Here is a 26,993-nt window from a genome sequence, read left to right as displayed (position 1 = left end):
GATTGCCCCCTAGTTAACCCTTTCACCACTGATCACGTATAACCGTTACAGGTGATGCTGGTTAGTTTGTTTATTTTTTATAGTGTCAGGGCACCCGCCATTTATTACCGAATAAAGGTTTAGATCCCCCGATCGCCCGGCGGTGATATGCGTCGCCCTAGGCAGCGTCAGATTAGCGCCAGTACCGCTAACACCCACGCACGCAGAATACGCCTCCCTTAGTGATATAGTATCTGTACGGATCAATATCTGATCCGATCAGATCTATACTAGCGTCCCCAGCAGTTTAGGATTCCCAAAAACGCAGTGTTAGCGGGATCAGCCTAGATACCTGCTAGCACCTGCGTTTCGCCCCTCCGCCCGGCCCGGCCCAGCCCAGCCCACCCAAGTGCAGTATCGATCGATCACTGTCACTTACAAAACGCATAACTGCAGTGTTCGCAGAGTCAGGCCTGATCCCTGCGATCGCTAACAGTTTTTTTGGTAGCATTTTGGTGAAATGGCAAGCACCAGCCCCAGGCAGCGTCAGGTTAGCGTCAGTACCGCTAACACCCACGCACGCACCGTATACCTCCCTTAGTGGTATAGTATCTGAACGAATCAATATCTGATCCGATCAGATCTATACTAGCGTCCCCAGCAGTTTAGGGTTCCCAAAAACGCAGTGTTAGTGGGATCAGCCCAGATACCTGCTAGCACCTGCGTTTTGCCCCTCCGCCCACCCCAGCCCAGCCCACCCAAGTGCAGTATCGATCGATCACTGTCACTTACAAAACACTAAACACATAACTGCAGCGTTCGCAGAGTCAGGCCTGATCCCTGCGATCGTTAACAGTTTTTTTGGTAGCGTTTTGGTGAACTGGCAAGCACCAGCCCCAGGCAGCGTCAGGTTAGCGCCAGTAGCACTAACACCCACGCACGCACCGTACACCTCCCTTAGCGGTATAGTATCTGAACGGATCAATATCTGATCTGATCAGATCTATACTAGCATCCCCAGCAGTTTAGGGTTCCCAAAAATGCAGTGTTAGAGGGATCAGCCCAGATACCTGCTAGCACCTGCGTTTTGCCCCTCCGCCCGGCCCAGCCCACCCAAGTGCAGTATCGATCGATCACTGTCACTTACAAAACACTAAACGCATAACTGCAGCGTTCGCAGAGTCAGGCCTGATCCCTGCGATCGCTAACAGTTTTTTTGGTAGCGTTTTGGTGAACTGGCAAGCGCCAGCGGCCTAGTACACCCCGGTTGTAGTCAAACTAGCACTGCAGTAACACTTGGTGATGTGGCGAGTCCCATAAGTGCAGTTCAAGCTGGTGAGGTGGCAAGCACAAGTAGTGTCCCGCTGCCACCAAGAAGACAAACACAGGCCCATTGTGCCCATAGTGCCCTTCCTGCTGCATTCGCCAATCCTAATAATTGGGAACCCACCGCTTCTGCAGCGCCCGTACTTCCCCCATTCATATCCCCAACCAAATGCAGTCGGCTGCATGAGAGGCATTTTCTTTATGTCCTCCCGAGTACCCCTACCCAACGAACCCCCCCAAAAAAGATGTCGTGTCTGCAGCAAGCGCGGATATAGGCGTGACACTCGCTATTATTGTCCCTCCAGTCCTGACAATCCTGGTCTTTGCATTGGTGAATGTTTTGAACGCTACCATACACTAGTTGAGTGTTAGCGTAGGGTACAGCATAGTACAGACTAGGCACACTTTCACAGGGTCTCCCAAGATGCCATCGCATTTTGAGAGACCCGAACCTGGAACCGGTTACAGTTATAAAAGTTAGTTACAAAAAAAGTGTAAAAAAAAAAAAATATATATATATATATATAAAATTAAAAAAAATAGTTGTCGTTTTATTGTTCTCTCTCTATTCTCTCTCTCTATCCTCTCTCTCTATTCTCTCTCTCTATTGTTCTGCTCTTTTTTACTGTATTCTATTCTGCAATGTTTTATTGTTATTATGTTTTATCATGTTTGTTTTTCAGGTATGCAATTTTTTATACTTTACCGTTTACTGTGTTTTATTGTTAACCATTTTTTTTCTTCAGGTACGGCATTCACGACTTTGAGTGGTTATACCAGAAAGATGCCTGCAGGTTTAGGTATCATCTTGGTATCATTCTTTTCAGCCAGCGGTCGGCTTTCATGTAAAAGCAATCCTAGCGGCTAATTAGCCTCTAGACTGCTTTTACAAGCCGTGGGAGGGAATGCCCCCCCACCGTCTTCCGTGTTTTTCTCTGGCTCTCCTGTCTCAACAGGGAACCTGAGAATGCAGCCGGTGATTCAGCCAGCTGACCATAGAGCTGATCAGAGACCAGAGTGGCTCCAAACATCTCTATGGCCTAAGAAACCGGAAGCTACGAGCATTTCATGACTTAGATTTTGCTGGATGTAAACAGCGCCATTGGGAAATTGGGAAAGCATTTTATCACACCGATCTTGGTGTGGTCAGATGCTTTGAGGGCAGAGGAGAGATCTAGGGTCTAATAGACCCCATTTTTTTCAAAAAAGAGTACCTGTCATTACCTATTGCTATCATAGGGGATATTTACATTCCCTGAGATAACAATAAAAATTATAAAAAAAAAAAAAAAAAATGAAAGGAACCGTTTAAAAATAGCAAAAAAATAATAAAGAAAAAAAAAAAAAAAGAACCCCTGTCGCCCCCTGCTCTCGCGCTAAGGCGAACGCAAGCGGCGGTCTGTCGTCAAACGTAAACAGCAATTGCACCATGCATGTGAGGTATCACCGCGAAGGTCAGATCGAGGGCAGTAATTTTAGCAGTAGACCTCCTCTGTAAATCTAAAGTGGTAACCTGTAAAGGCTTTTAAAAATGTATTTATTTTGTTGCCACTGCACGTTAGTGTGCAATTGTAAAGCATGTCATGTTTGGTATCCATGTACTCAGCCTAAGATCATCTTTTTTATTTCATCAAACATTTGGGCAATATAGTGTGTTTTAGTGCATTAAAATTTAAAAAAGTGTGTTTTTTCCACAAAAAATGCGTTTGAAAAATCGCTGCGCAAATACTATGTGAAAAAAAAAAAAGAAACACCCACCATTTTAATCTGTAGGGCATTTGCTTTAAAAAAATATATAATGTTTGGGGGTTAATTTTCTTGCAAAAAAAAAATAATTTTTTCATGTAAACAAAAAGTGTCAGAAAGGGCTTTGTCATCAAGTGCTTAGAAGAGTGGGTGATGTGTGACATAAGATTCTAAATGTTGTGCATAAAATGCCAGGACAGTTCAAAACCCCCCCAAATGACCCCATTTTGGAAAGTAGACACCCCAAGCTATTTGCTGAGAGTCATGTCGAGTCCATGGAATATTTTATATTATGACACAAGTTGCGGGAAAGAGACAATTTTTTTTTTTTTGCACAAAGTTGTCACTAAATGATATATTGCTCAAACATGCCATGGGAATATGTGAAATTACACCCCAAAATACATTCTGCTGCTTCTCCTGAGTACGGGGATACCAAATGTGTGAGACTTTTTGGGAGCCTAGCCGCGTACGGGCCCCCGAAAACCAAGCACCGCCTTCAGGCTTTCTAAGGGCGTAAATTTTTGATTTCACTCTTCACTGCCTATCACAGTTTCGGAGGCCATGGAATGCCCAGGTGGCACAAACCCCCCCCAAATGACCCCATTTTGGAAAGTAGACACCCAAAGCTATTTGCTGAGAGGTATAGTGAGTATTTTGCAGACCTCACTTTTTGTCACAAAGTTTTGAAAATTGAAAAAAGAAAAAAAAATGTTTTTTCTTGTCTTTCTTCATTTTCAAAAACAAATGAGAGCTGCAAAATACTCACCATGCCCCTCAGCAAATAGCTTGGGGTGTCTACTTTCCAAAATGGGGTCATTTGGGGGGGTTTGTGCCACCTGGGCATTCCATGGCCTCCGAAACTGTGATAGGCAGTGAAGAATGAAATCAAAAATTTACACCCTTAGAAATCCTGAAGGCGGTGATTGGTTTTCGGGGCCCCGTACGCGGCTAGGCTCCCAAAAAGTCCCACACATGTGGTATCCCCATACCCAGGAGAAGCAGCTAAACGTATTTTGGGGTGCAATTCTACATATGCCCATGGCCTGTGTGAGCAATATATCATTTAGTGACAACTTTGTGCAAAAAAAAAAAAAAAATGTGTCACTTTCCCGCAACTTGTGTCAAAATATAAAATATTCCATGGACTCAACATGCCTCTCAGCAAATAGCTTGGGATGTCTACTTTCCAAAATGGGGTCATTTGGGGGGGTTTGTGCCATCTGGGCATTTTATGGCCTTCAAAACAGTGATAGGTAGTGAGGAGTGAAATCAAAAATTTACACCCTTAGAAATCCTGAAGGCGGTGATTGGTTTTCGGGGCCCCGTACGCGGCTAGGCTCCCAAAAATTTCCACACATGTGGTATCTCCGTACTCAGGAGAAGCAGCTGAATGTATTTTGGGGTGCAATTCCACATAGGCCCATGGCCTGTGTGAGCAATATATCATTTAGTGACAACTTTTTGTAAATATTTTTTTTTTTGTCATTATTCAATCACTTGGGACAAAAAAAAAATATTCAATGGGTTCAACATGCCTCTCAGCAATTTCCTTGGGGTGTCTGCTTTCCAAAATGGGGTCATTGACCCCATTTTGGAAAGTAGACACCCCAAGCTATTTGCTTTGAGGCATGTTGAGTCCATGGAATATTTTATATTTTGACACAAGTTGCGGGAAAGTGACAATTTTTTTTTTGCACAAAGTTGTCACTAAATGATATATTGCTCACACAGGCCATGGGCATATGTGGAATTGCACCCCAAAATACATTTAGCTGCTTCTCCTGAGTATGGGGATACCACATTTGTGGGACTTTTTGGGAGCCTAGCCGCGTACGGGGCCCCGAAAACCAATCACCGCCTTCAGGATTTCTAAGGGTGTAAATTTTTGATTTCACTCTTCACTGCCTATCACAGTTTCGGAGGCCATGGAATGCCCAGATGGCACAAAACCCCCCCAAATGACCCCATTTTAGAAAGTAGACACCCCAAGCTAAGACCAGGATTGTCAGGACAGGAGGGACAATAATAGCGGGTGTCACGCCTATATCCACGCTTGCTGCAGACACAACATCTTTTTTGGGGGGTTCGTTGGGTAGGGGTACTCGGGAGGACATAAAGAAAATGCCTCTCATGCAGCCGACTGCATTTGGTTGGGGATGTGAATGGGGGAAGTATGGGCGCTGCAGAAGTGGTGGGTTCCCAATTAGGATTGGCGAATGCAGCAGGAAGGGCAATATGGGCACGACGGCCTGTGTTTGTCTTCTTGGTGGCAGCGGGACACTACTTGTGCTTGCCACCTCACCAGCTTGAACTGCACTTATGGGACTCGCCACATCACCAAGTGTTACTGCAGTGCTGGTTTGACTACGACCGGGGTGTACTAGGCTGCTGGCGCTTGCCAGTTCACCAAAACGCTACCAAAAAAACTGTTAGCGATCGCAGGGATCAGGCCTGACTCTGCAAACGCTGCAGTTATGCGTTTAGTGTTTTGTAAGTGACAGTGATCGATCAATACTGCACTTGGGTGGGCTGGGCCGGACGGAGGGGCAAAACGCAGGTGCTAGCAGGTATCTGGGCTGATCCCGCTAACACTGTGTTTTTGGGAACCCTAAACTGCTGGGGACGCTAGTATAGATCTGACCTGGCGCTAACCTGACGCTGCTTGGTGCTGGTGCTTACCAGCTCACTAAAATGCTACCAAAAAAACTGTTAGCGATCGCAGGGATCAGGCCTGACTCTGCGAATGCTGCAGTTACGCGTTTAGTGTTTTGTAAGTGACAGTGATCGATCGATACTGCACTTGGGTGGGCTGGGCTGGGCCGGGCCGGGTGGAGGGGCAAAACGCAGGTGCTAGCAGGTATCTGGGCTGATCAGGGCCGGATTTCCCACAAGGCCACCGAGGCCAGGCCTCGGGGAGGCAGTAGTGCAGGGGCGGCACCGCTCCTGCGGCGACTTCTCGGCTTTTGCGGCCGCCCCCCTGCACTAACATCATTCGGAGCTCTGTATGAGCAGGGCGGGGATGAGGATTAACAAGCTGTTCTGACTAGAAAGGAGAGCAGGGGGCGGAGTCTGTGGGCAGCTGCGGGAGGAGCATCTTCTCCCCCAGGCAGCAAGACTTGTATGGAGTGGAGATCAAGGATAGCTATTCCCCTCTAACTCCGGCGCTCCACAGCCTCTGGCATCCTGTCACAGTGATATAGTGAGAGCGTGGAAAGCCAGCTTGTGCAGGAGTCGGGCTGTGTTCAGTCTCCACTGTCTTCCTAACCCCTCCCTCACTGCACTGCTTGTCCAATCCAGTACTCTGCCTCCCATTTGTGCCCACCCACACTCCAGCCACATGCATGCAATGCACTGTACTGTGCTTTGAGGGGAGTTCTGTTTTCAAACAATAGCTGCCACAGCCCTGGGGGAGACCAGCCTGAATGGGAGAGCATAATTGGTGAAGGAGACCCCCAGAATAACCCCTTTGTGCTGTGCACCTTCTCCCCCCCCTCTCTTCCTCATGATCATCACCTTCTCTCTCTCTCTCTCTCTCCCCTAGGCTAGAGCCTAGCCTGCCTGTATACCATCCTAGCCTGCCTGTATACCGTCCTAGCTTGCCTGTATACCATCCTAGCCTGCCTGTATATCGTCCTAGCCTGCCTGTATACAGGCCTAGCCTGCCTGTGTATCGTCCTAGCCTGCCTGTGTATCGTCCTAGCCTGCCTGTATACCATCCTAGCCTGCCTGTATATCATCCTAGCCTGCCTGTATACCATCCTAGCCTGCCTGTATACCGTCCTAGCCTGCCTGTATACCATCCTAGCCTGCCTGCATACCGTCCTAGCCTGCCTGTATATCGTCCTGGCCTACCTGTATACCGTCCTGGCCTGCCTGTATACCGTCCTGGCCTGCCTGTATACCGTCCTGGCCTGCCTGTATACCATCCTGGCCTGCCTGTATACCGTCCTGGCCTGCCTGTATACTGTCCTAGCCTGCCTGTATATCGTCCTAGCCTGCCTGTGTATCATCCTAGCCTGCCTGTATACCATCCTAGCCTGCCTGTATACCATCCTAGCCTGCCTGTATATCGTCCTAGCCTGTCTGTATATCGTCCTAGCCTGCCTGTATATTGTCCTAGCCTGCCTGTATACCGTCCTAGCCTGCCTGTATACCGTCCTAGCCTGCCTGTATACCGTCCTAGCCTGGCTGTATATTGTCCTGGCCTGCCTGTATACCGTCCTAGCCTGCCTGTATATTGTCCTGGCCTGCCTGTATACCGTCCTAGCCTGCCTGTATACCTGTATATAGAGGGGGGGTGTATATAGAGATGATAGATGGGTGTATATAGAGATGATAGAGGGATGTATATAGAGACGATAGAGGGGTGTATATAGAGACGATAGAGGGGTGTATATAGAGATGATAGGGGGGGAGTATATAGAGATGATAGAGGGGGGAGTATATAGTGGAGATATGTTTTTAATTGATCTATTGTAGCAGTCATCGATAAAGGACGAGAATGATAGTGTGTGTGTGTGTGTGGGGGGGGGGCGGCATTGAAGGACCCGGCCTTGGGGCGGCAAAGGGAGTAAATCCGGGCCTGGGGCTGATCCCACTAACACTGCGTTTTTGGGAACCCTAAACTGCTGGGGACGCTAGTATAGATCTGATCGGATCAGATATTGATGCGTTCAGATACTATACCACTAAGGGAGGCGTATGCTGCGTGCGTGGTTGTTAGCGGTACTGGCGCTAATCTGACGCTGCCTGGGGCGACGCATTTCACCGTCGGGTGATCAGGGGGCTAAACCTTTATTAGGTAATAAACGGCGGGTGCTCTGACACTATAAAAAATAAACGAACTAACCAGCGTCACCCATAACAGTTATACGGTGATCAGTGGTGAAAGGGTTAACTAGGGCGCAATCAAGGGGTTAAAACATTTATTAGGTTTTGTGAAACAAAAAAAAAACATTTTTAAGGAAGTATATGGGGGTCCCTGTCGCTATAAAACGCTGACGGTGAACCTAAATATTTACCTCCCTCACTAGCGTCACCAGTGACACTAATACAGCGATCAGAAAAATGATCGCTTAGCGACACCGGCGACGGGGGGTGATCAAGGGGTTAAAACTTTATTAGGGGGGTTAGGGGGGTACCCTAGACCTAAAGGGGGCTAATACTAACTGCCCTACCACACTAACTGTCACAAACTGACACCATGCAGTAATCAGAAAAAAAAAAACAGCTTGGTGTCAGTGTGACGGGGGGAGGGGTGATTGGGGGGTGATTGGGGGGTGATCGGGGGGCGATCGGGGGGATTGGGGGTGTAAAGTGTGCCTGGCATGTTCTACTGTGTGTGCGTGTGTGTGTTTGTGCACTTACTCAGATGTCTTCTCTCCTCTGCGCCGGAACGGAAACTGCCGAGCCGAGGAGAGATGACATCACATCCTCTGCCTGTGTGTACTACACACAGGCAGGGGAGGATTCTCATTGGCTGGGAGCGATCGAGGGGGGGGCACGATTGGATGGCCTCCCCCTCATCTCTGATCGCTGCCAGACCAACGGCGACCGCCTCAGGCACCGGGGGGGGTCCGATCGGACCCCCCGCCCGCGGGAAGGCAATCACGTACCAGGTACATGATTTTGCCTGCCCGTGCCATTCTGCTGACGTACATCAGCGTGAGGAGGTCGTCAAGTGGTTAAGCTGGGGTGACAGTCACTCACTTGGTGGGGTTGAAACCTCACACACTTCCTCCACCTCTCCTTCTTCCAGTTCATTGGGTGGGCATGGTCTTGAGCTTGGGCTATCTTCAGCCTCAGGCTGGTGACTTGGGGGGGTCCTGGGATCCTTGGACTGTTGTCTGAGTCTTTTCTCCCCTATGATAATTCAACAAAAGGTATAGTTAAAACACAGTGATATTTTAGATTTTTTAAAATAATATGAAACGTTGGTTATGAGTTGTGGACAATTGCCTTTTTTTGTCCTCAAAAATTTTGAAGACAGGATGAACATTCCCTCTGAACAACAATTATAAACAATGCACATTTTCAGGCAAGTTTCACAGATGCAGACACCTAAATGATCTCCTATGTGTATTACCCCTCAAAAATGTAGTTATGGTCACATAGTACACTATAGTGCTCGTGAGTCCAGATGTGGAACCAGCTGCTGTGTCCTGTCCTTACATTACACTGACTCATTTTTGAAGAAGCATTATATTTTCCAACACATCTACACCACATCAACAAATTTTGGGAATATGAAAAATTATCAAGACATAAATGTATGTCCAACCTCGTACCATTGTATTTGGCAAAAAAATAACGTCATTTTCTAAAGTATCATATGTATTTTACAAAGAACGGTCTTTACGAACGATGCTGTATAAACTAAAAAAATATGGATCAACATGCAAGTAAAGTATCTCAATAGGAAAACACAACAAGTACTTACTTTTTTTAAGCAGCTTCTTTATTCGCCAATATTGTTCTGGCTCCCGACTTTTGATGTCAGACCACCACTTCCTCAATTGTTCTTTAGACCATTTTAAGCCAAATTTTGCTTCTAGAGCGGTGACAACTGAGGACATTATTTTGTCCTTACGCATATTCGGTGGTGTGTACGGTCCTTTTGCCATCGTAGTCCTCCCTTCTCAATATGGACACCATCTCCACCATCTCTTCAAAAGCCATGTTGGTGGCCTTATATCTCCTCTGGGATGTGGATGGTTGTGGCTCCAGGCTTTCCTCCGCGCTACTTCCACTGATTCTCTCCGCCATCTTTATCTATATACTCCCACTGCGCAACGAAGAGTGAAGGGGCGGGGACAAATCATACTAAAGAACGTCAGGGGTGGGTGACGCAGGCGGAGCATGACACATGTGCAGTGTATATAAAGCTATTACGATGGCCTACGTATGTCCGTGCAGAAGTAGCGAGCGTCAGAAACGAAGGTAAGATTAAAGTGGGGGTATGTGTGTTTGGTGAATGTGTTTGGTGTGTGTGTGTGTGCGTGTATGTGTCCCCTAGATTCTTCACCAAATAATCCTGTGAGTTGTGACTGACATTACAGTTTTGATCTTGTGTCTTGTCTTTCAGCAACAATGAATCCCTTTAAAGAGGCAGATTTTTTGTCGCGATTTATTGACCTATATCAGGAAAAGAAAAACCTGTGGGAGGTCAAACACCCACTATATTACAATAGAGATGTAAGGAAGGCAACACTGGGCACACTTTTAGAATTTGTGAAGACTCAAGTCCCCCAGGCAGACCTCAAGTTTGTGGACAAGAAAATTGGTATCTTGCGAAACATGTACAAGTGGGAACACAATAAAATCCAGGAGTCGCTCAGATCCGGAGCAGCAGTCGACCAAGTTTATGTCCCCAAGTTGTGGTACTACCACAAAATGTGATTCCTGGATGACCAGACAGAAGCCAGGCAATCACTTTCAACCCTTCCCCCCACCCTTCCCCCCACCCTTCCCTCCAGCCTTCCCCCCACTCTTCCCTCCAGCCTTCCATCCACCTCCACCCCAGCTGAGGAGTCCCAGGAAGAACTGGGCCTTTTCATCATTGATGAAGTGGATGCGCCCAGCTTCAGCCAGGTATCCTTTTTTGTGGAATTTGTGATTGTGTAAATGTTATTAATGATGTTAACGTGTTAAATTTTTAAGTGCTTCATAAAAAGTGACTTCATCACAAATATTAATATGTAGACATATCACTAGACAGTAGTGGCCAAAAATATACTTCTGTATAGGTGTGCGCAGCCTCTTGCATTAGGGTGTGCACCCCAAAGCTCAAATACATATGCATGTGTATATGTACTGATGGTGTCAGTAGGGCAGTGGACAGTATAATTTTGTTAATTTTCTTTTCCAAAAAATTATTTTCTTTTGTAACATTTTTTTGGGGGATGAAATATCAGTGGTCTAAACAGGGGGGGATATGCACCACACAAGGCAATTAGGGTGTGCCCAGGAACACCTGGCACACCCTGTGCGCACGCCTATGTACTTCAGATTTTGTTGATCACCTGAAATAATGGTGGCGTCAAATAGATAGGCTTTACTATTTGTTGAGAATTATATTTGCAAGTCATGAGCTGAAAATTGTGTGTGATTGCGTAAAACAAAATTACAACTATGTCCCTTTTTTTGACACAGGATGACCTCAGCCAGGAGGAGGCCTGAACCAGTGGGAGAGAGGAGGAGGTCTTGCCCAGTGGGAGAGAGGAGGAGGCTGTGGCTGGGCCAAGTAGAAGCCGCACGGAGTGTCAGGTGCCTCCCCTCCGCATTCTCACCAAAAAGCCAAGGAGAATGACCCAAACTGAGGAGGAATCCCTAGCCCTCATACGTGAAGCAAGCCAAATCCTGAGTACACCACCCAATGCAGAGGAGGCGTATGGCACCTATATAGCCAGCAGATTGATTTTCCACTGGAGTTGGAAAAGGGCCAACGCCTCCTCTGTGAGGGTTTGATTTTTCAGGCATATCAGAAGGGCTTGAGAGGGGAGCTTACTGCTACCACGTATCTGGCAGATGAAGCCACTCCTCATCCTCCTCCTCCTCCTGCCCCAAGTACACCACCAGAGGCCCAGCCTCCGAGGAAGGCTGCAGAGAAGCGTGGAAGGAAGGATGCAGCTAAGCATGCAGTGAAGGCTCCACGGAAGACTCGAAAGTGATTGCCTGGTTTCTGTCTGGTCTGACTGTGCTCCCTGTGCTCCCTAGTCGCAAGATACCAATTTTCTTGTCCTAAAACTTGATGTGTGTCCTGGGGGATGAAAGGCTTCACAGATTCTAAAAGTGTCTCCACTGTTGCCTTCCTAATTTTTTGTTAACCAAAATATGGGATTTTTTTGTTACCTTACATTATTGACTATATGTGTTTTGATTCCAAAACGACATTTTGTTTGGGAGTAGGCAGGTACAGGTCAAAAAGACTACGGAGTTGATTTAATAAAAGCAAATAGACTGTGCACTTTGCAGAGTGCAGTTGCCCTCTGCAAGTGCAATTGCTCCAGAGCTTATGAAATGAGGTAAGGCTTGACTTTGCAAAGAGTACCCAATTCTGTGCAAGGAAAATTCAAAAAACAGCATTTTTGCTTGCACATGATTGGATGATGGAAGTCAGCAGAGCTTCTGCTCATTTACTAAGCTCTGGAGCAACTGCTCTTGCAGAGGGCAACTGCACTTTGCAAAGTGCACAGTCTTTTTCCCTTTAGTAAATCAACCCCTATGTGTGTTTTTGCCAAAAGGCTAAATCATTTCTAAAATCAAGTGAAAAGTACTAGTGAAAAGTTCTTTTTAGAAATTGCACAGCAAGTGCACTTGTTGGAAGTGCAGTCGCTGTAAATCTGAGGGGAAGAGCTGAAATGAAATGAAGATCTGCTGATTTTATCATACAATCATGTGCAATAAAAAGTTTTTTTTTTTTTGGGGTTCCTTGCATGTGCCCCTCAGATCTACAGCGAAGGCACTTCAAAATGCTCTTTCTGTGCAATTACAAGTAGAATTTGCACTTGTAGTGAAAAATGAATTTGCCTTTGGAAAATAAACCCCCCTATGTCTAATGAACAAGGGACACCAACCTCATTAAGGTTCATTAAAACAACACAAAATAATAAGGTTATTGTGGTAACTTGAAAATATAAAAAAAATAAACAAAAATAAATGTTTGTATAATTTAGCACACATTGTAAAATAGATAAGTGTTGAAATCAATAAAAAAAATAAAGATGAGTCCAAAATCTAATTTAATACTTTATTTATGGAGATCTGGCTTTTTACAAATATCATATTAGTCATGGCATGAGGATAAATCATGAAGAAAGTAGTTTGTGAGAACTCTGTGTGAATATAAAGCAGAAAAACAACTTCATTCCTCTCGCATTATAAATAAAAAAAAGCGCTGTATTAAAAGATCACAGAAGAGGAATGTGCTAGCTTCAATACGAAGGCTAGTTTTACCAGACCGAGTGCTTCCATCTTGTAATTGCTTCAGAGCATGCGTCAGTTTGAGTTCGTTGGACTAGCACACAGACGACCGGTTTGTCCGCTAGAAAGAAGAGTCCGTCTGATAGATTTAAAACATGTTTCAAATCTAAGTCCGTACAACTTTGGAGCAAACAAAGTCCGCTGAAGCCCACACAAGATTGAATTGTCCGACGAAATCCAGTACGCCGGACCAAGCCTGCCGTAAAGTCCACTCGTGTGTACGCGGCATTATATGAACTTATAAAGATGGAGTCACTCCAGTTCAGTCAGATTACTACACTTACCTCCTCTGTGCAGTTGGTTTTGCAAAGAAACCAACTAACAAAAGAAAAAGAAAAACGGGTCTGCTAAACATAACCCATAGGTACGGGTGATTTGCGCACGTCCTAATCTAGTTCACCAAAGTATGGTGTTGTTGCTGTAGCCATAGAACCAAAGCATACAAACAAATAGATCCTGGTATGTCTGCCAGCATCCCAAAGCGGCTACTTCCGCAACAAAAAGTCTGTCCTAGGTATGTTTCTATAAAAATATCAAATTTTATTGGGCCCAACTTAGGGAGATGTTAAAAAAATTAATAAAGTACACCTAAATAATAAAAACAGCTTCACTTTATGTCCTCCTTAGGGTTCTCACAAAGGGAGATATGCTCCGGGAGGGGAAACTTCTACAGACATACAAGAAAGAAAAAAAGAAAAAAGGAGAAAAAAAAAAAAACATATATGGGGACATCAACATGAAAAACATATAAAACACCTCCAACACAGGTAGTCCGGACACCAACCACCGTTCACAGTGAACTTACAAAGCATGAACCCATGTGTGGACATCAGTGCATAAATAGGAGAGGGGAATATCACCCTAATTCCAATGCAATCATGAGTTCCTGTGCAACTTCACTGTGAGCAGCCCCCCGGGGGCTCTCTTAAGAGCATAATATCCGACATGTGAACTAAAAAATTATTAAAAGTTGTGGCTGCTGGAAAATGGTTGTTTGCTAGTTAGTGAAAAATAGAAATATCTCAATCTGGATTGTAGATATGGTATCACGGATTGAAATCCTGTTATGGCAAAGTGTTGTTATCTGCAGGTAATTGGTATTACTTCATAGTTGCTGGTAGTCTTTGTCTGCCATTGCATAATACAGCTATGGGCATGGATATTTCATATTGCAAATGTCCTGAGAGCAAGACGCTCTAATCCAGTGTGTAGATAAATGATGGTCAAAGGGTTCACTTGTAGTGTAACAGCTGTGTGACCAACGCTGGGCTGTTAATGCTGGATAACTGTCCAAGTGGCTAGTAAATACCTAAACAGTTCTGTAAATGAATTGAGACTATATAATTGGTCACACAGACTGATCCAGGCAGCATGGTTTCACTAATTCGGATAACACAAGGTAGGAGAGAAAGGAGATCTCAGTACTTTACCCTGCTCGGCTTGTTCGGCGTGGTCATTGGATGTACCGTCTCATCCTAGTGCGAATCACAGGCCCTTCAAATCAGCTGTCCTCATGGTAGTTCATTAGTGATGGGGCAAACTCATCCGCTCTTATCCATCCTTGGTAGATCCATTGAGGAAACTGGGCATGTGTACACCTGGTAGTCTTAGTGGGGTACGATACCCATTCCGTGCAGCCGGCCAACAGCGCGCAAGCTGCCGGCGTGCAAGCAGTGTCTCCAACGTCTCCTATCTCCCCATGTAGTTAGTGCAGGGCTTGTCGTAGGTTGGCGTCACGTGACCTCTGTGACCTCAACGCATTTTGCTAACTAATTAGCGTAGCTTCGTCTGGACTAGGCGGGGCTAGGGGCTGTCGTCTCCTTATATTGGCAATTCCGTTCCGACAGCACCACCCTCTATTTTCAAAATAACAACATAATTCACTTTTCTGCTTTCTGCATGAAGCTGTCCACTTAAATTTAAGTTTGGCTTATCGTTCCAGATGTTACCATAGTGTCGTCTCTTATAGGTTCAGAGCATCTTTGTCCTGTCCAGCTTTATTGATCTTAACACATGATGTCTGTGTTTACGTGCTGTGTTTACTTCGTCACTTTTTAGTCATTAGTCCTCATCATCCCTGGTAGCGATTCAGTGCATTTTTTTATGTTTAATGCTAAGTCATAGACAACACACAGGGACGGAGAGATAGAACATAGAGGACATTAACTACACAGATACAGATAGCTATGTGATCTGATGCTAGAACGTAGATGCTATGGAAGGTTACCAAAATCTCTGAATGGCGATAGTGAGTCAAATAGCTCACCGGTATATAGCCATAGTCCCTGATAAACTGCGCAACCAGTAGAGTAATTTATATGCTCACCTGTCTGTGCCCAAAGATATATATCGGCAAAACTAACAGACCCCTCTGGATAGGTGAGCATTTACGTGACTTAGCATTAAACATAATAAACCAGGTACTACCAGATGTACACAGGCCCAGTACCCTCAATGGATCTACCAAGGATGGATAAGAGCGGATGAGTTTGCCCCATCACTAATGAACTACCATGAGGACAGCTGATTTGAAGGGCCTGTGATTCGCACTAGGATGAGACGGTACATCCAATGACCACACCGAACAAGCCGAGCAGGGTAAAGTACTGAGATCTCCTTTCTCTCCTACCTTGTGTTAGCCAAATTAGTGAAACCATGCTGCCTGGAACAGTCTGTGTGACCAATTATATAGTCTCAATTCATTTACAGGACTGTTTAGGTATTTACTAGCCACTTGGACTGTTATCCAGCGTTAACAATCCAGCGTTGGTCACACAGCTGTTACACTACAAGTGAACCCTTTGACCATCATTTATCTACACACTGGATTAGAGCGTCCTGCTCTCAGGATATTTGCAATATGAAATATCCATGCCCATAGCTGTATTATGCAATGGCAGGCAATGACTATCAGCAACTATGAAGTAATACCAATTACCTGCAGATAACAACACTTTGCCATAACAGGATTTCAATCCGTGATACCATATCTACTATCCAGATTGAGATATTTCTATTTTTCACTAACTAGCAAACAACCATTTTCCAGCAGCCACAACTTTTAACAATTTTTTGGTTCACATGTTGGATATTATGCTCTTAAGAGAGCCCCCGGGGGGCTGCTCACAGTGAAATTGCACAGGAACTCATGATTGCATTGGAATTAGGGTGATATTCCCCTCTCCTATTTATGCACTGATGTCCACACATGGGTTCATGGTTTGTAAGTTCACTGTGAATGGTGGTTGGTGTCCGGACTACCTGTGTTGGAGGTGTTTTATATGTTTTTCATGTTGATGTCCCTATATATGTTTTTTTTTTCACCTTTTTTCTTTTTTTCTTTCTTGTATGTCTATAGAAGTTTACCCTCCTGGAGGATATCTCCCTTTGTGAGAACCTTAAGGAGGACATAAAGGGAAGCTGTTTTTATTATTTAGGTGTGGTTTTGCACAGAGCAGCCCAGATCCTCCTCTTCCCGGATCCCTCTTTTTTGCTCCTGGCCCCTCTCTCCTGTCAAGTGCCCCCACTGCAAGCAGCTTGCTATTGGGGCACCCGAGCTGAGCAGCAGCTCTGTGTATCCATTCAGACACAGAGCTGCGGTTCAGCCCCCCTCTCTCCTGATTGGCTAACTGACTTTGATTGACAGCAGCAGGAGACAATGGCGTTGTTGCTGTTTCTCTGCCAATCAAGAGGGAGAGACCCAAACGTCCTAGACACTTGTACACAGCACTGGATCAAGTGGAGGCTCAGGTATATATAGGGGGGGGGCTGCTGCACACAGAAAGTTTTTTTATCTTAATGCATAGAATGCACCTTCTGCCTTTACAATCTCTTTAATTAATTTGAATGCACAAAAACACAATATAATACCCCATTTTTTGGTAACATTAAAAAGATGGTGATACATCAAGTAAATAAATGCTCAACGTGTCACGCTTTAAAATTGCATGCACTTGTGGAATGGTGGCCACACTCAGTATTTAAAAGTCTACATAAGTAATGCTTTAAAAGCCTTTACAGGTCACCATTTTAGAGTTAGGGCCAGTTCACACCACGTGCAGTTCAGTGTGCTTTTTTTCTGCATCAAAAATGCATTGGAAAGTGGAAATGGTTTCCAAAGGCATAGTTCATACCAGTTCTAGGGTGTTCCAGTTTCAGAAAAAAAAAGTAGAACATGTTGCATTTTTCCTGCACTGGATTGTACTGGAACGCAGTAAAATGCATCAAAAATGCACCAGAATGCACTGGAATACAAAAACACACCTGAATAAAAAACAGGAGGAAAAAAATCATCTGGAATTCATCCATAAACGTATCAAAACCGCACTGGGAATGTGTTAAAAAGGCATCCAGAACGAATCTGGAGTGCGTTTTTGTGGTGTGAACAGGAGGTCTGCTGATAGAATTATTGCTCTTGTGACGTGGTGCTGTGCGATAGCTGTTTATGTATGCATTTGGGACAAAAGCGTACATTTGTCTTTGAATGTGAGCATGGGGGACAGGACACTTTAATTTTTATTATTATTTATTTTATTTATTTTATTTTTTACACTCTCTTTTTTTGAAAACATCCCTTGTGATAAAAATAAGCAGTGACAGGTCCTCTTAATGGAGAGATAACTGGATATGGAAGATGGATCCCTTAAAAGCATCTGATCACACCAAAATCAGAATTTAACCACCTGCCGACTATAGGACATCCATGCATAGCTCCCAACTGTCCCTGATTTGGAGCAATGTCCCTCCTCATTTGTCCTTTATTTTGGTCTGATCTATATAGATGTAAATAAAATGCACTTTTTAGCTATCAAAAAGTGTTTCCCAGCGCTAAACCTTTCATCTGATTTCTAAATTACTGCATTTGTACATTTTAAAAGCCAATATAAAGGAATAATGGTTAAAAAAAGCCCTTGTGGATTTAATTAACCTTTTTTTTGGTTAATTCTCCATTAAGGGGATGTGGCAGGGGGTGTGTCCTATGCTTATATATGTTTGCTAGTAGGTGTCCCTCATTCCCATCTCAAAATGTTGGGAGGTATGCATCATCCCATAATGTTACGAGCTCTCACTAACATCTGTAGTCATAGCTCCCTGATTTGGAGGGACTGTCCCTCATTTGGAGCAATGTCCCTCATTCCTCCTCATTTGTCCCTCATGTTGGTCTGAGCCATTTAGTAGTATATAAAATGCACTTTTTATCTATCAAAAAGTGTTTCCCCAGCGCTAAACCTTTCATCTGATTTCTAAATTGCTGCATTTGTAAATTCCAAAAGCCAATATAAAGAAATGTGGGGTTAAAGGGGGGCAACCTATCTTGGCCCCCCCTTGCCTCATGGGACCGTGGTGTCGGCATGAATTTAATAACGAAGGATTTATTAAAAGGGCTTATTCTATTGGTGTAGCAGGGTCACATGTTAGAGAAGCTTCCAGAGGTGAGAAGGTTAAAGGTGATTGGCCTATAGAGTCAGGTGAACTTGAAACTTTCTGGAAGGTGTTTGGGGGGCTATATATAGAACCTCCCTGACTGGGAGCCCACCAGTCGCCTGAGAGGAGTTGTCAAAAGAGCTTCAGCAGGTTTTCAAAGCAGCAAACTCTGAGGTAGAAAATCAACCTTGGCATAATGAAAACTTTAGTTCACCAGCTGCTAGAAAGAGCAGAAACAGAGGGAGGAGAGGAATGGCTGCCGAGCTGCTTAGCCTTACCTGCGTGTCAGGAGTCATCTGAAGCAGGTGGAGTGAATGGTGGTGTAGCAGAAGGAAGAGAGTGGGTCAGCGGAGAACCCCTTCACAGCCATGTTATGTCCATGGAGGGAGAAGACCAGGTGGAAGTAGAAACGGAGGGCGGGAGACAGGGAGACGGCATTCTGGGAGAGGAAGAGGACGGACGAAGGGTCAGTAAGAGACGGCAGCAGCAGAGGAGGAGCTACAGCCCGGGCATACTCACTCTCACTGGAAACAGAAGATGAAGGTCGGCCTCTGAGGCGGGGAGAAGGAGGGTGGACTCTGAGGTATCATGGAGAGGAAGAGGTGGGCGGAGACAAGGTCTCCCATCACAAGGAAGAGAAGTATCGCTGCAGAGGCAATACAGAGAGGGAGACACACTGAGGCTGCAGGCAGAGGAAGAGATAGCAGTTCAGGGGACTAGCAGAGGAGCTAATGCAGGGGCAGACAATGCCGGCAGCGCAATTTCTGTGCGGTGTGAGTCGCCTATGCACAATCAACAAGTTCAACAGAATGTATTAGTGAATGGTAAGATGGATACTATGAACCAACTGTCTGCATTATCAACATCTTTAGAGCAGTTAATCCATAGTTTACGTAAAGAAAATGAAATACAAGTTGACAAGGCAGGGGGAAGTGGGGATATGGCAGCAGGAGTTTGGTCGGTAGTTATCAGTGAAAATGTTAATGTGGTTCAGTGTAAAAATTTGACTCCACAGGCAGCAGAATCTCCTCACGGTAAGCAGGTAAAGGAGAATAGAGGTAAAGAATGTATGCCATGTGTTCTTTCCCCAGAAATAAGGGAAAACATATGGCAAGGAGACTATATAGATTTAGTGACAATTCTTCCTTTGAAGGATTTTTCTCAAAGATATGACAAGCAGGGATGAGCCGAACACCCCCCTGTTCGGTTCGCACCAGAACATGCGAACAGGCAAAAAATTTGTTCGAACACGCGAACACTATTAAAGTCTATGGAACTTGAACATAAAAAGTGTTTGGGGACCTGGGTCCTGCCCCAGGGGACATGTATCAATGCATAAAAAAGGTTTAAAAACGGCCGTTTTTTCGGGAGCAGTGATTTTAATAATGCTTAAAGTGAAACAATAAAAGTGTAATATTCCTTTAAATTTCGTACCTGGGTCGTGTCTATAGTATGCCTGTAAAGGGGCGCATGTTTCCCGTGTTTAGAACAGTCTGACAGCAAAATGACATGGAAAAAAAGTCATTTAAAACTACTTGCGGCTATTAATGAATTGTCGGTCCGACAATACACATAAAAGTTCATTGATAAAAACGGCATGGGATTTCCCCATAGGGGAACCCCACACCAAAATTTAAAAAAAGATGGCGTGGGGGTCCCCGTCAAAATCCACACCAGACCCTTATCCGAGCACACAACCTGGCAGGCCGCAGGAAAAGAGGGGGGACGAGAAAGCGCCCCCCCCTCCTGAACCGTACCAGGCCACATGCACTCAACATTGGGAGGGTGCTTTGGGGTAGCGGCCCATGTTGATGAGGACAAGGGCCTCATCCCCACAACCCTTGGCCGGTGGTTGTGGGGGTCTGCGGGTGAGGGGCTTATCGGAATCTGGAAGCCCCCTTTAACAAGGGGACCCCTAGATCCCGCCCCCCCTATGTGAAATGGTAATGGGGTACAAAAGTACCCCTACCATTTCACAAAAAAAGTGTCAAAAATGTTAAAAATTACAAGAGACAGTTTTTGACAATTCCTTTATTTAAAGTCTTCTTATTTCCATCTTCTTCGGGTCTTCTTCCTTCGGTTTTTTCCTCCATCTTCTTCTTCCTCTGGTTCTTCCTTCGATCCTCTGCTTCTTGTTCCGGTGTTCTCATACGGCATCTTCCTCCGTGGTGTCTTCTTCCCCACTTCGTTCTTGGGCTGCTCCGCATCCGTGGGAGGCTCCCGCTGTGTGACGCTTCTCTTCTTCTGACACTTTTTAAATAATGGAGGGCGGGGCCACCCGGTGACCCCGCCCCCTCTGACGTATGGGGAAAGCCACAGGGAAGTCCCCGTCAAGTCCCTGTGCCTCAGAATGGGCGGGGTCACCGGGTTGACCCAACCTCCGTTATTTAAGAAGTGTCAGAAGAAGAGAAGCATCACACAGCGGGAGCCTCCCATGGATGAGGAGCAACCCAAGAACGAAGCGAGGCGAAGCTAAGACGCCGCGCAGGAAGGACGAGAACACCAGAGCAAGAAGCAGAGGATCAGAGGAAGAACCAGAGGAAAAAGAAGATGGAGGAAGAAACCGAAGGAAGAAGATGGAAAGAAGAAGACTTTAAATAAAGGAATTGTCAAAAACTGTCTCTTGTCATTTTTAACATTTTTGACACTTTTTTTGTGAAATGGTAGGGGTACTTTTGTACCCCATTACCATTTCACGCAGGGGGGTGGGATCTGGGGGTCCCCTTGTTAAAGGGGGCTTCCAGATTCCGATAAGCCCCCCACCCGCAGACCCCCACAACCACCGGCCAAGGGTTGTGGGGATGAGGCCCTTGTCCTCATCAACATGGGGACAAGGTGCTTTGGGGGGGCTGCTACCCAAAGCACCCTCCCAATGTTGAGGGCATGTGGCCTGGTACGGTTCAGGGGGGGCGCTCTCTCGTCCCCCCCCTCATCTCCTGCGGCCTGCCAGGTTGCGTGCTCGGATAAGGGTCTGGTATGGATTTTTGGGGGACCCCACGCGGCTATTAATGAATTGTCAGTCCGACAATACACATAAAAGTTCATTGATAAAAACGGCATGGGATTTACCCACAGGGGAACCCCGAACCAAAATTTAAAAAAAAAATGGCGTGGGGGTCCCCCTAAATTCCATACCAGGCCCTTCAGGTATGGTATGGATATTAAGGTGAACCCTTGCCAAATTTTTTTTTCATTTTGGCGCAGGGTTCCCCTTAAAATCCATACCAGACCCTTTGGGTCTGGTATGGATTTTGAGGGAGACCCCCACGCCATTTAAAAAAAAAAATTTGGCAAGGGTTCACCTTAATATCCATACCATACCTGAAGGGCCTGGTATGGAATTTAGGGGGACCCCCACGCCATTTTTTTTTTAAATTTTGGTTCGGGGTTCCCCTGTGGGTAAATCCCATGCCGTTTTTATCAATGAACTTTTATGTGTATTGTCGGACTGACAATTCATTAATAGCCGCAAGTATTTTTAAATGACTTTTTTTCCTTTGAAATGTCATTTTGCTGTCAGACTGTTCTAAACATGGGAAACATGCGCCCCTTTACAGGCATACTATAGACACCCCCCATGTACGAAATTTAAAGGAATATTACACTTTTATTGTTTTAATTTAAGGATTATTAAAATCACTGCTCCCGAAAAAACTGACGTTTTTAAAACTTTTTTTTGCATTGACACATGTCCCCTGGGGCAGGACCCAGGTCCCCAAAAACTTTTTATGACAATACGATGCATATAAGCCTTTAAAATTAGCACTTTTGATTTCTCCCAAAGACTTTTAAAGGGTGTTCCGCGGCTTTCGAATTTGCCACGAACACCCCAAATTGTTCGCTGTTTGGCCAACTGGCGAACAGCCGATGTTCGAGTCAAACATGAGTTTGACTCGAACTTGAAGCTCATCCCTAATGACAAGAAAGATGACAGATTTGAGGAGGATAAACGTGAACCAGTTTTAAAATTGTTTTATAGTTGGTTACAAGCTTTCTGCATTTATGCAAGCTTATTATGTGAGAAATATCCGGAAAAGAGTTAATTGCTATTTCAACATATGGACATCATTCTGGCAGCATATAGGCGTTTCAGTGGGTTTTCCTGGTTGTCCTATGATGAAAGCTTTAGACAGAAGCTGGCAGTTCAACCATGACTCCAATGGGGTTCAAAAGATGTTAGTCTGTGGCTAAATTTATTTTTGCCTCTAAAGCAACCTTTTCCACCTCGCCAGAATGTGAATAATGCAAATGTAAATTCAGGTACAGCTTACAGGAAAGGATTATGTTTTGCATCCAATGACAGCCAATGTAAATGGCTGAATGCATGCAAATACAAGCACGAGTGTGCATTTTGTTCCAGTGCTCACCTGGTACATAAATGTTTTCAGAAATTACAGTCTGGCCAAAGAGACAATTTTCCAAAAAGTGGTGTCACCAGTTAAATTTCAAAGAATGCTACCATGGGTCAAAATTTACCCAAACCAGCAGAAGGCTACGTTGTTAATTAAAGGTTTTAATTTACACCCCCTTTTGAAGGTTTGGGCTGTAGGATAGTGAATAATCTAAAATCAGACAGGGAATTTCCTAATCTGGTTAGAGAGAAATTCATTAAAGAAGTGAGGGCCAGTAGGATTGAAGATCCTTTTGAATACCCTCCATTTTGAATTTTAGGGTATCTCCTTTAGGGGTAGTCCCTAAAAAGGAACCAAACGAATTCTGACTCATCCACCACCTGTCATTCCCTTTTGGGAATTCTTTAACCACTTGACAACTGGGCACTTAAACCCCCTTCCTAACCAGACCAATTTTCAGCTTTTGGTGCTCTCACATTTTGAATGACAATTACTCAGTCATGCAACACTGTATCTATATGAAATTTTTGTCCTTTTTTTCACACAAATGGAGCTTTCTTTTGGTGGTATTTAATCACCGCTGGGTTATTTATTTTTTGCGCCGTAAAAAAAAAAAGACCGAAAAATCTGTAAAAAAATACATTTTTCTTCATTTCTGTTATAATATTTTGCAAATTAGTAATTTTTCTTCATATATTTTGGCCAAAATTTATACCGCTACATATCTTTGGTAAAAATAACCCAAATCGGTGGATATTATTTGGTTTTTTTGAAAGTTATAGAGTCCAAAAGCTATGGTGCGAATATCTGAAAATTGATCACACCTGAAGTACTGACGGCTCTAATTTCTTGAGACCCTAACATGCCAGAAAAGTACAAATACCCCCCAAATGACCCCTTTTTGGAAAAAAGACATTCCAAGGTATTTAGAAAGATGCATGGTGAGTTTTTTGAAGTTGTCATTTTTTCCCACAATTCTTTGCAAAATCAGGGTTTTTTTTTTACTTTTTTTTTTCCACAAAATTGTCATATTAGCAGGTTATTTCTCACACACCGCATATGCATACCACAAATTACACCCCAAAACACATCCTGCTATTACTCCTGAGTACGGCGATACCACATGTGTGAGACTTTTACACAGCGTGGCCACATACAGAGGCCCAACATGCAGGGGAGCACCTTCAGGCGTTCTGGAGCACCCAGACCAATTCTGACATTTCTCTCCTACATGTAAAAATCATCATTTATTAGCTAGAAAATTACATAGAACCCCAAAACATTATATATTTTTTTAGCAAAGACCCTAGAGAATACAATGGCGGTCATTGCAACTTTTTATCTCGCACGGTATTTGCGCAGCAATTTTTTTAACGCTTTTTTTGGAAAAAAAACTGTTTTGTGCTTTACAAAAACCAAAACAGTAAAGTTAGCCCAATATTTTTGCAGAATGTGAAAGATGAAGTTATGCCGAGTAAATAGATACCCAACATGTCACCTTTCAAAATTGCACGCGCTTGTGGAATGGCGCCAAACTTTTCTACTCAAAAATCCCCATAGGCCACGCTTTAAAATTTGTTACTGGTTACATGTTTTGAGTTACAGAGAAGGTCTAGGGCCAAAATGATTGCTCTCGCTCTACCGATCGCAGTGATACCTCACATGTGTGGTTTGAACACCGTTTTCATATGTGGGCGGGACTTACGCATGCGTTCGCTTCTGCATGTGAGCACACAGGGACAGGGGCGCTTTTTTTATTGTTCATTTTACTTTATTTATTTTAGTTTGATGCTTTTTTTCCAAAAAAAAAAATTTTCACCACTTTTATTCCTATTACAAGGAATGTAAACATCCTTGTAATAGGAATATGGCATGACAGGTCCTCTTTACAGTGAGATATGGGGTCAATAAGACCCCACATCTCACCTCTAGGCTGGGAAGCCTGAAATTTAAAAAAAAAAAAAACTATCCTGGCTTCGATCGCAGCGGTGAGTCGGTAGAAGCGCGGGAGGGGGGGACATCCCCTCTCGCCTCCCGTAAGAACGATCAAGCAGTGGAACAGCCGCTATGATCATTCTCATGGTGTAGGGAATCGCCGGCTGAAAAAGCTGATATCTGAATGATGCCTGTAGCTGCAGGCATCATTCAGATATCCCCGCACAAAGTCAAGAACGTTGTATGACGGCCGGCGGGCGGGCGGGAAGTGGTTAAAATGCTTTTTTTTTTTAACACAAAGTTGTCCATTTATACAATATTTCTACCACATAACATGTACATACCAAAAATAACACCCCAAAATAGATTCTCCTACTCCTCCTGAGTACAGCAATACCACATGTGTGAGACTTCCACAGCCTGGCCACATACAGAGGCCGAGTACAGCCGAGCATGGCTCAGCATGGCAGGGTATGGCGGGGTATTGCAGAGTATGGCGGGGTATTGCGGAGTATGGTGGGGTATTGTGGAGTATGGCAGGGTATTGCGGAGTATGGCGGGGTATTGAGGAGTATGGTGGGGTATGGCGGAGTATGGCGGTGTATGGCGGGGTATGGCGGGGTATGGCGGGGTATGGCGGAGTATGGCGGGGTATGGCGGAGCATGGCGGAGTATGGCGGGGTATGTCGGAGTATGGCGGGGTATGTCGGAGTATGGTGAGAGTATGTCGGAGTATGGCGGGGTATGTCGGAGTATGGCGGGGTATGTCGGAGTATGGCGGGGTATGTCGGAGTATGGCGGGGTATGTCAGAGTTTGGCGGGGTATGTCAGAGTATGGCGGGGTATGGCGGAGTATGGTGGAGTATGGCGGGGTATGGCGGAGTATGGCGGGGTATGGTGGGGTATGGCAGAGTATGGCGGGGTATGGCGGAGTATGGCGGGGTATGGCGGAGTATGGCGGGGTATTGCAGGGTAATGTGGGGCTTTGCAGAGTATTGTGGGGGTATTGCAGAGTAATGTGGGGTATTCCAGGGTAATGTGGGGCTTTGCAGAGTATTGCACAGCATTGCAGAGTAGTGGGGATGGTTGAGCATGGATGGATGGATGGCTGGATGTCTCTACTCTGCACTACACATCCAGCCCACAGCGCTGCAGCCATCCATCCATCCCCCTCTCTCCTCTCGGTCACGTCAGAGCCGGGAGAGCGGAGTGATGGATTGAGTTATATATGGAAGAGTTTTGCCTAGAGTCCTAGAAACAACATCTAGATCCCACATCAGTCTGCGGGGAGACCCCACTCCATTGTCTGTTGGCAATACAAGCATTACTGACTCAGGGGACGTATGTCTCTATGAGTCCAACGGTTCCGGTAAGCCTGCATTGCTTCCATACGGGGGATTCAACATTTCTGTGGCACTCCCTTCAATCTGCTATCCACGTGGTGTATAATACTACCATCTATGTTGGAGCCTTATTATTCTTCAGACTTTTTTATACAATAGATGTGTACTAGAGAATTTCTTTAATATCTCTTCTGGACATATGGTGTTATGAACGATTGTTTGGTTTATACTTTTGTGCAATTCAAAATCCTTGTATCTAAATTAGCGCTACACCATTTACCCCTACACCTGAGATATTATCAAAGCTATGTAGTGTAACAAGTTTAAAATGTATATCAGAATATGAAGCTATTTTGTTCTATGCAGTTTTTACTCTGGCATTTTTTGCAGCATTCAGGTTTTCAGAGTTACTACCTCCATCTAGGGTGGGAAGGTCAGGTATTTTGTTATCCAAAGTGCAGTTATTGGAAGAAAGAGTAAAAATGTTTCTGAAATTTAGCAAAACAGATCCTTTGGGAGATATCTTTAAAGAAGTGTCAGTATGAAAGTATTTGTCCAGTTCGGACATTGAGATTACATATGAATTTGAGGTCGGGAGAATCTAATTTATTATTCATTCACAGTGACGATTCAACTTTAACTGGTTATCAATTTAGAGTTATATTACAACATTGTTTATGTCAATTAAATTTGAATCATTTAAGGGTAACGACGTATTCTTTCAGAATAGGAGCAGCCACAGAGGCTGCTAGAATTGGTTTAAAGGCTAATAGCATTAAAAAGATAGGCAGATGGAGCACTGACTCTTATAAGCTGTATATTCGTCCTTTATTAATTACTTACTTTGTTTCAGATAATTGTTGCTCGGTGTGGATAGTAGGACATTCTTTTGTCTTCTGGGCTC

The sequence above is a fragment of the Aquarana catesbeiana genome, linkage group LG06 (genome assembly GCF_042186555.1).
Source record: "Aquarana catesbeiana isolate 2022-GZ linkage group LG06, ASM4218655v1, whole genome shotgun sequence".
In the NCBI taxonomy this organism is placed as follows: domain Eukaryota; kingdom Metazoa; phylum Chordata; class Amphibia; order Anura; family Ranidae; genus Aquarana; species Aquarana catesbeiana.
The sequence above is the reverse complement of the archived record's forward strand: the minus strand, read 5'-3'. Positions refer to the sequence as shown.